Genomic DNA, 10,557 nt, shown 5'->3' with positions numbered 1-10,557 from the left:
ATTGATGGACATGTAGATTGATTCCATATTTTTGCTATTGTGAATAGTGTTGCAAGTGCAGGTATCTTTTTGATATAATTATTTTTTTTCCTTCGGGTAGATACCCAATAGTGGGATTTCAGGATTGAATGATACATCTATTTTTATTTCTTTGAGAAATCTCCATACTTTTTTCCGTAGAGGTTGTACTAATTTACATTTCCACCAGCAATGTATAAACATTCCTTTTTCTCCACATCCTGGCCAACATCTATTGATTTTTGACTTTTTAATAATGACCATCTGGCTAGAATAAGATTGTATCTAATTATGGTTTTAATTTGCATTTCTCTAGTGATTTTAAGCATTTTTTTCACATACTTGTTGGCTATTTGTATATCTTCTTTTATAAATATCTTCTCATGTCATTTGCCCACATTTCAATGGTGTTATTTGTTTTTTTCTTGTGGAATTGTTTGAATTCCTTATAGATTTTGGATATTAGTCCTCTGTTGAATGTATAGTTTGCAGATATTTTCTCCCCTTCTGTAGATTGTCTGTTTGTTGATTATTTCTTTTTCTATGCAGAAGTTTTTTAGTTTAATTTGTTTATTTTTGTTTTTGTTGCATTTGCTTTTGTGGTTTTATAAATTCTTTGCCTTGGCCAATGTCCAAAAGAGGTTTTTCTAGGTTTTCTTCTAGAATTTTTACAGTTTCTGCTCTTACTTACATTTAGGCCTTTAATCCATGTTGAGTTAATTTTTATATGTGGTGAGAGATAGAGATTCAGTGTCACTCTTCTGCATATGACTTTCCAATTTTCTCAGTACTATTTGTTGAATAAGGTGTCCTTTCTCCAGTGTGTGTGTTTTTTCTGCTTTGCCAAAGATCATTGGGTTGTAGGTATATCGTTTTATTTTTGGGTTTTCTATTCTGTTCCACTAATCTATGTGTCCATTTTTATATTAATACCATGCTATTTTGGTTACTATATCCTTATAGTATAATTTGAAATCAGGTAATGTGATATCTTGAAATTTGTTCTTTTTGCTTAGGATTGCTTTGGCTATGCAGGCTCTATTTCTGTTCCATATACATTTTTCGATTGTTTTTTCTAATTCTGTGAAAAATGACATTGGTATTTTGATAGGAATTGCACTGCATCTATAGATTGCTTTGGGCAGTATGGTCATTTTAATAATACTGATTTTTCCAGTCCATGCGCATGTGATATTCTTCCATTTGTTTGTGTAATCTATGATTTCTTTCATCAGTGTTTTGTAGTTCTCCTTGCAGAAATCTTTTATCTTCTTGGTTCAATATATTCCTAGGTGGTTTTTTTTGTAGTTATTTTAAATGAGATGGAGTTTTTTTTTTTTTTTTTTTAGACAGAGTCTCACTCTGTTGCCTGGGTTAGAGTGCCATGGCATCAGCCTAGCTCACAGCAACCTCAAACTCCTGGGCTCAAGTAATCCTACTGCTTCAGACTCCCAAGTAGCTGGGACTACAGGTATGCACCACCATGCCTGGCTATTATTTTTTTCTATATATTTTTAGTTGTCCAGCTAATTTCTTTCTATTTTTTTTTAGTAGAGACAGAGTCTCCCTCTTGCTCAGGCTGATCTCAAACTCCTGAGCTCAAACGATCCTCCCACTTCGGCCTCCCAGAGTGCTAGGATTACAGGCGTGAGCCACCGTGCCCGGCCGAGATTGAGTTGTTGATTTGGTGCTCAGCTTGATCATTATTGGTGTATAGGAGTGATACTGATTTTCGTACATTGATTTTACAACCTGAGACTTTAGTGAATTCATTGATCAAATCTTGGAATCTTTTGGAGGAGTCTTTAGGGTTTTCTAGGTATAAGATCCTATCATCAACAAACAGATGATTTGACTTCCTTTCTTCCAATTTAGACGTCCTTTATTTTTTTCTCTTTCTTGATTGGTCTGGCTAGAACTTCCAGTACTATGTTTAATACAAGTGGTGAAAATGGGCATCTTTGTCTTGTTCCAGTTCTTAGAGGGAATGTTGTCAATATTTCCCCAGTATGACATTGGCTGTGGGTTTGTCATATATGACTTTTATTATTTTGGGGTATGTTTCTTCTGTGCCTAGTTTGTTGAGGGTTTTTATCATAAAGGGAAGCTGAATTTTATCAAATGCTTTTTCTGTATCTATTGAAATGCTCATACGATTTTCGTTTTTCATTCTGTTTATATGGTGAATCATATTTATTGATTTTCATATGTTGAAATAAGTCCTCTTTTACAAAAGAAAACGTATGTTAGCGTCTTAAATTATCCTTCTAATTTAGGTGCAATGACTAATGTTCAATTAAAAATAACAAGGCACCCAGGCATTCCAGAAGGCAATGCTACATCACTGAAAATCAAGAGAAACAATAGACAAAGAAAAAGACCTATAGTGCATCCCAGTTGGAAATATCCAGAAAAAATAGTAGAAATGATTACTGACATTAAGATAGAACTGGAAAATATTTTAAGAAATAAAAAGAAATTCTTGATGAATATAGATAAAAATACCTATAACTTATTTTAATTACTCAAGCTATGTGTTTAACAATAGTTTAAAGAGAGAAAGTTAGTGAACAGGGAAATAAGTATAAAGAAATCATCGAGACTGATGTTTGAACACCCCGAAAGATAGAAAACACAAAATATTAAAATAAACATGTGGCTTAGATGACAATATATAGTCATATGTCACTTAATGACAGGAATATATCCTGAGAAATGTGTCATTATGAGATTTCATCATTGTGTGAATATCATAGAGTGTACTTACACAAAACTAGATGGTATAAAATACTACACACCTAGGCTATATGATATAGCCTTTAGCTCATAGGCTGTAAAGCTGTACAGAATGTTATTGAACTAAATATTATGATACTACAATATATAGTATTATAATTTTATGGAACCAGTATCATATATGTGATCTGTTTTTGACCAATATGTCATTATGTGGCATATGACTGTAAGTTATTGCTAAATTATTATTTTATTTTGAGAGTAAAACTTGATCACCAAGTTAGTCAACAGACATTAATCAATCTCCATAGATACAACTTGGACTAATTGGTGAATCCAAGACATATGGTCACTGTATATGTACAATTAAAAGGTCAAAAATAAATAAAGTATATTTCAAGTCATAGAAAGGGAAAATTAAAAAAATGAACAAAATAAATGTTTCCAGAGATAACAGTATACCATTTTCCAAGATTAATGAAAGACATCAAGTCAAAATTTCAACAAGTCCTATGAAGTCCTTCAAAACCAATCCAAACTTAATTCCACTTTTGGTGTGAAAGATCAGACTTCTAACAAATAAATCATCCAAATATGTAGCTATTTACTGTAAAATATAAAACAACTATACAAGTGAACTAAAGCAAACAGATTTTGTTAAAAGTGGCCATGATGGTGTGAGTTTCACATTTTTTCATGATTAAACTCTGAAAGAAAAACCTACCATCTTTTAGACTAAAGTAATCAAGGGAAGGAGCCTCATGCATAGCGCTACAGGGCTGGGCAAAGGGAGAAAGGAAAGAGTCAGAGCATGCCAAGTTAGTGTACAATATCTGCCATTGTATCTACCAGAGTTATGAACTGCTCATATTCAGGGTAGACAAAAAGTATTCTAAACTGAGATCCTAATTGCTGCACACTTCAGACATGGCAGAATTTACAGTTTGAGCTTCACTGAGTTAATCTCCAGCCCAAATAAAAATACCTTTCTAAGCTATGTAACAGAACAATATGAGTACTCTGCTCAAGGTCATGAAGAGTGAGTGGCAGCCAGATGGTGATAGAGGTACGCTCTGAAGACACACCTAGACTGCTGTGATGGTGCCACAACTGTGCCTGCCACCTCCGTCTGTGCCTCAAGTTTCCAGTGACGAAGGAGCTGGTGGTGCATCAATGATATTCACAATGTCTAGGAAAAAATTCCAAGTTGTTCAACATTAAAAGAGCCATATTAAAAGTAAAAGAAGCTATGATCATTTCAATAGAGGCAGAAAAAGCATTTCAAAGATAGTTTTGTTCGTTAAAAAATTCAACACAATTCATGATTTAAAAAATTAGCCAATGAAGAAGAAGAGAATTCTATTAACCTAATAAATGGCATATGTAGAAAAACCTTTAGGTAACATCATAAGTTAAGATTTAAAAAAATCTGAGTGCTTTCTAAGATTGAGGAAAAGGCAAAAGGCAAGGATGCCTATCGTCACAATTCTTAACCAGTATTGTACTGAAAGTGATAACTATTGCAATTGCACAACTTAAACGGGTGCATTTTATTTAAATAAGTTGTACCTCATTTAGAAAGATTTAAAAATCTACCCAAATTTAATAATCACTAAAGTCTGCAAGAAATTACAAAAGAACACTGGATTGTTCAAAAAACCTAGGTAAGTCAGTAAATTTGCTATAAAACAAAGATCAAAAGGAAATCTTAGTTGAAGTCTGAGGAAAATATGAAATCAATGTTTCATTATTATTATTATGCCTGCCTTGTCCAACACATGGTATTATTAGAGTTGAATAAGTCAAGAATCTGTGTTTTAATCTCTCAAAGGATTACTATTAAGAGTATTGCAAGATTGTGTAGGAAAAAGTCAATTGAGGTAAAAATATGGGATGAAAAGAATAATTAATTCAAAGATGTCAAGTAATGAAAAACAGGGGCATAGATTAAGTGAACCAAATTAAATGCTAATAGTAAAATGGCATCTAATACTCCAATGTATTAGTTATTACACTGAATACCATAATTAAATGGAAAAGATCATGACACTATATTAAAAACAACAACAATATGCTGCTTAAAAGAGAGACACTTTGTAAAATAAAAATTAGAATAATGGAAAAATATATGCTATGCAAATGCAAAATAAAAAAAGTTAGTAAAAATATTTAAATATCAGATAAGGCAAAACATTTGGCTAGCTAATAAGTAACATTTTAAAATAATAAAAATTTTGGTATACCAAGAATTGCAGCAATTCTAAATTGTAAAAATCCATTAAAATAACTTTAAATATATATAACAAAATTGAAAAGAGTAACAAGGATAAATAGATAGATTCACAATCATGTTTGGGTTTTTCAAATAATTCTTTCAGTAGCACAACAAGTAGATTGAAAATTAGGAATATATAGAAGAGTTTAACAAAATTAAGTCAACAAACATGATCTAATTATCATATAAACAACATTGCACTCACCGAATGAAGAATAAAGATCTTTTTAAATTACTCGAAGATAATTTACTGAAATTGAACATATGCTGATGCATAAAGTAAGTATCAACAATTTCAAATGAATGAAATCATAGAGAATATGTTTCAGACCTAGTAGAATTAAGATGAAAATCAGTAACAAAAGGAAAGGTAGAAATCCCACAAATAATTTCAATTTATAAGACACATATTTCATAACTTTTAGATTTAAAGCAAACATCCAAATGGATATGAATAAATACAATACATCAGAAGTTGAAGCACGCAGCTATATCTCACTAAAAGGAAATGCAGGGCCATAAATGCATATGTTTAAAGGAAGAAAGACTGAACTTCAATGATCCAAGACCATATTGAAGGATGTTCGAAAAATAACAGCAAATTATACCCAAAGATAGCAAGCATTATGGAAACAGGTAGAGAGTTAAGGTAGAAAATAAAGCTAGCAGTAGAAGTGATCAACTAATTTAGAGGTTAGTTCTTTGCAAAGACCAATACAATTAACAAATGCCTGAAACACCTAGAAGGCTAATCAAGGAAGAGTAACTAATAAATAATAAATACCATAATTGGGAAAATATATTACTAATGATATGTCTAATTTTAGAGAAAAAATCATAAGAGTTATGAACAAGCTGGGCAAATAATTTTTAAAATTTAAATTAAATGTGCAAGTTCTAGAAAATTAAACTTATTAAATCCATACAAGAAAAAATAAAGTGTTAGAATTTTTGTTATATATTTAATGCTAATCATCTTTTATTTATTTATTTATTTTTATTTCAGCATATTGGGGATACAAATGTTTAGATCACATATATTGCCTTTGCCTCACCTGAGTAAGAGCTTCAAGCATGTCCATCCCTAGATGGTGTGCATAGTACCCATTAGATGTGATATACCCATCCCCTCCTCCCCCCTCCTGCCTGCCTGACACCCAGTGAATGTTCCTATTATATGGGCACTGAAGTGTTGATTGGTTAATACCAATTTGATGATGAGTACATGTAGTGCTTGTTTTTCCATCCTTGTGATATTTCACTTAGTAAAACAGGCTCCAGCTCTACCCAGGATAATACAAGAGGTGCTATATCACCATTGTTTCTTATAGCTCTATAGTACTCCATGGTATGCATATACCACATTTTATTAATCTTCATGTATTGATGGCCACTTGGATTGTTTCCACATCTTTTCAATTGTGAATTGTGCTGCTGTAAACATTCGGGTGCAGGTGTCTTTTTTATAGAGTGTCTTTTGTTCTTTTGGGGAGATGCCCAGTAATGGGATTGCTGGATCAAATGGTAGCTCTATTTATATCTCTTTGAGTTATCTGCATATTACTTTCCCCAGAGTTCGTACCAGTTTGCAGTCCTGCCAGCAGTGTATGAGTGTTCCTATCTCTCCACATCCATGCCAACATTTATTGTTTGGGGACTTTTTGATAAAGACCATTCTCATTGGAGATAAGTGATATCTTATTGTGGTTTTGATTTGCATTTCCCTGATGATTGGAGATGTTGAGCATTTTTTCATATATTTGTTGGCCATTAGTCTCTCTTCTTTTGAAAAGTTTCTGTTCATGTCCTTTGCCCACTTTTTAATGGGGTTGTTTGATTTTTTTCTTGCTGATTTTCCTGAGTTCTATAGAGATCCTAGTTATCAGCCCTTTCTTGAATGTGTAGCATGCGAATATTTTCTCCCATTCTGTAGGTTGTTGTTTGGTCTCGTGATAGTTTCCTTGGCTTTGCAGAAGCTTTTTAATTTGATTAGGTCCCATTTCTTATAGACATTCTCCTAGGGAAAGAATTTAAGAAGAAGTCCCCAAAGGCAATCATAACTAATCATCTTTTATAACTGTAGTATCACCTTGCTTCTCTAATTCTGCCAGATATTTTTGAATGAAATTACATCTCTCATAGTTATATAAACTATAACAGTAAATAAGAAGAAAAGAAATATTTCTCAATTCTTTTTATGAAATCAGAATCTCCTTGATACTGAAAATTGGCAAAGTAGTGATAATAAAGAAAAATACAAGCCAATCTCATTCCTGAATTCACAAGCAAAAATCCTAAACAATTATAAACCAACAAAATGCAGTAATATAAAGATATCATTATGCTAGGAGCCAAGCAGACCATCAGGAATTTGAGAATGGCTTGCTATTCAAAAATCTATATGGTTCAATGTGTTAACAGAATAATAATTATAAAAATAATAAAATCATATATTTTTCTCAAAATATTCAGGAAAAATCATTTGACTTAGTTTGCTACCTATTAATAAGAAATTTTTGGAAACTAGGAGACAGCAGTAATTTATTATTAAGATTATAAAGATACTTACAGAAAGGAGAATTCCCAATATATGACACATATCCGTGAATTAAAAAAAAAAAACACAATAACTCTGTTCTACATTTCCTGAAGAAGTTTTAAATTTCTTTAGGTTGGGAACCATATAGTGCAATCAGTTTTGTATTTCTGTTTGTCACTGTACTGGGAAAATAATATACACGGAGCTAATTACAAACTAAGGGATTTTATACCCAATTTTATCTCTGCTTGAAATTCTGTTGATCCATATCTTCACGTGGCTAGATCCTTCTCATCATGCTTATCAACTCAAAAATTACGTTTTTAGAGAAAGCTTTGCCAACCATCCTAGCCAAAATGATCTTAGGTCTCTCTGAACCTGTATTGAGCTATGTTACCAGGAATAAAAGCAGTCAGCTGATGGCATTATGTGTTCATGGATGCATGCTGCAATATTTTTGAGTACCTTCTAAGTGTCAAGAGTTCTTCCACATAGCAGCCATAGAATAGTGATGAAAATGTAATTCCTGATCTGCTTCACTGTGAGAGGAGAGAGACAAAGTAGCAAGTATTAAAATTTCAGAAAATGATAAATACTTACGATAATAAATCATAGTAGCAGATATGAAATAAATTGTTGCAGCACTTTCCATCCTTGGGTTCCTCCTGTCATTGCTAACACCTAAGACTGATAAACTGTGTTCATAATTTAACAAAAATATGTTGCAATAATCACTTCTTACTTAACAATATATGCTTCGAAAAAGTAGTAAAAGGAGATTATGATCTTTACCGGAAGATTCAAAACAAAATCTATGCATTTTGATCAACATTTAGAAACAATGTTTTTTGTACCACATATTTGGGACTTTAAAGCATATTTTCCAAAGCAATTTTGATGGATTATTCAGCAGGAGTTATGCATTAATAATGTGACTTTCCCTTTCCTATAAACTCCAGAATTTATCCTCCAACTTGTGGAGCATATACTTCTTTTTAATAAAGCTCTTGTCATTCTGTAGTGGTGCATTACTAATTAGACAATTATTTCCATACTTGTAAAACATCACTTGAAGTATTTATTATAGCTCTTGGACTGTTAAAGAGTTCCTAGTTATAAATTGCTTATATTACGTCAGGTATCATTTGCCACACACACAGTTCAAAATTGCTTGTCCTTTATCAAAGCAAGTGTTGCATAATTGCTGTAAGTAACTGCAATTACGAACCTGTAACTCTCAAGAATGACATTTATCGACTTAACTGAAGTAAATTAGGAATGAAACTTTTATCTACAAACACAAAATTAATAAATATTGCCCTTTATAGGGGACCTTAATTACATAAATTTTATAATATATACATTGTGTATTCATTTGTATTATTCTTCCATTCAATAAATATTTTTAGAGTACCTGTTGTATGAAAAGAAATATGCATATGAATATCAAGGGAATCAACAATATAATGTAATGGATGTTAATGAATTCATGCTGAATTCATGTTCAATGTGAGCTACCTAGGGGATTTGACTGCTTAGGCAGAAATTAGTATAAGCCTGGTGACTAAATTGAAAGAGGCAACATTTCTATAATAATTCATGTTGATCAGATAACATATGGGATTATACTTCATTTCAATATCACGTTTTAGAAGGATATTGCCAAATAAGACTATATATAGAAGAAAACATTCAGGAAAATTGGATTGGAAACCTCCATATAAGGAAAAGCTGAAAGAATTGGGGCTAGCTAGCACTAGCATAAAAAAACAAACAAAAAAAGCACCACCACACACACAAGAAGAAGATAGAGGGGCAATAAAGAAAGTGTAATTTGTGCTTAAATTCCACAAGTGGGAGTACAATATAAGGCTCTAACTTTGATGAAATCATTTATAATATAATGTTGCATCCCTAATTAATAAAAACTTTTTAAAAGAGAGACAGAAACATAAGAGTTAAGGAGACAAAAAAGGCTATAGAAGATACAGAGAACATAATTAATGAATAAATCCCATAGACATATATTAACTTCACATACTGAAATGAAAAGTGCATTTTTTTCAAAAGGGTGAATGGAACTTAAAAAAAATTTAATAGAATAGAAACTTCAGTAACTGAAACTAAAAATTACTAGCAACATGGAAAACAAATACCTCAGAAATCTGAACATTAAAAAACACAAACTGTCCCTAATGATTCTTTCATATCAAAGAATAAAATCAATTCTAAATTGCCATATACTTTATAAATAATAAAGATTAAACATTTCACAGCTAAACTTTTGGAAGTTAGCAAAAACAGCAATCAGAGGTATATTCATAGCTTAAATATTTACTGAACAGGAAATAATTTAGTTAATTGAATTAACTACTCATCTAAAAGAGCTAGAAAAATGATCCACCAAACAAACCAAAAGGAATATGAAGAAAGCATACAGTAAAGGTAAAAACACATTGTAATAAATGGAAAAAAACCAACAAACCCATTTTAAAAATTATTGGTTCTTTGAAAATAAAAAAAACAGGTAAGCCTATCAAGAAAAAATGAGGAGTGACATCAAATTATATATGAAAAGGATAGTAAGATAATATATTACTAAACTTTGTAAAAAAAAAAGAGTAAATGAAATATTCTATACAAAATATAAATTACCTAATGGATTCCAAAAATGTTGGAAAACTAATGACCAAATACCTGGAAGAAAATTAGAACACAAAGTGCACCAACTACTTCAATTAAATAATCATTTACAAGTGTATGGGATATTACAGCAATCTGTGATGGAATGAAATAAACCTCTATAGAATTTAGTTTTGTTCCATATCAGAGAGGCCATCATCTCATTGATGAATACAAAAAAAAATACTCCTTTATATCTCTTCCCTTCCCATTCCCCAGATATTCTCTTCACTCTGTTCCCTTCCATCCTTTGTTTAATTTCTTCTTCATGTGTTCTCTCGTGCCTCAACTTCTTCTTCTCATACAA

This window comes from Propithecus coquereli, unplaced genomic scaffold (assembly GCF_000956105.1).
Source record: "Propithecus coquereli isolate 6110/MARCELLA unplaced genomic scaffold, Pcoq_1.0 Scaffold518, whole genome shotgun sequence".
Taxonomy (NCBI): Eukaryota; Metazoa; Chordata; class Mammalia; order Primates; family Indriidae; genus Propithecus; species Propithecus coquereli.
Note: the sequence above shows the minus strand (reverse complement) of the source record.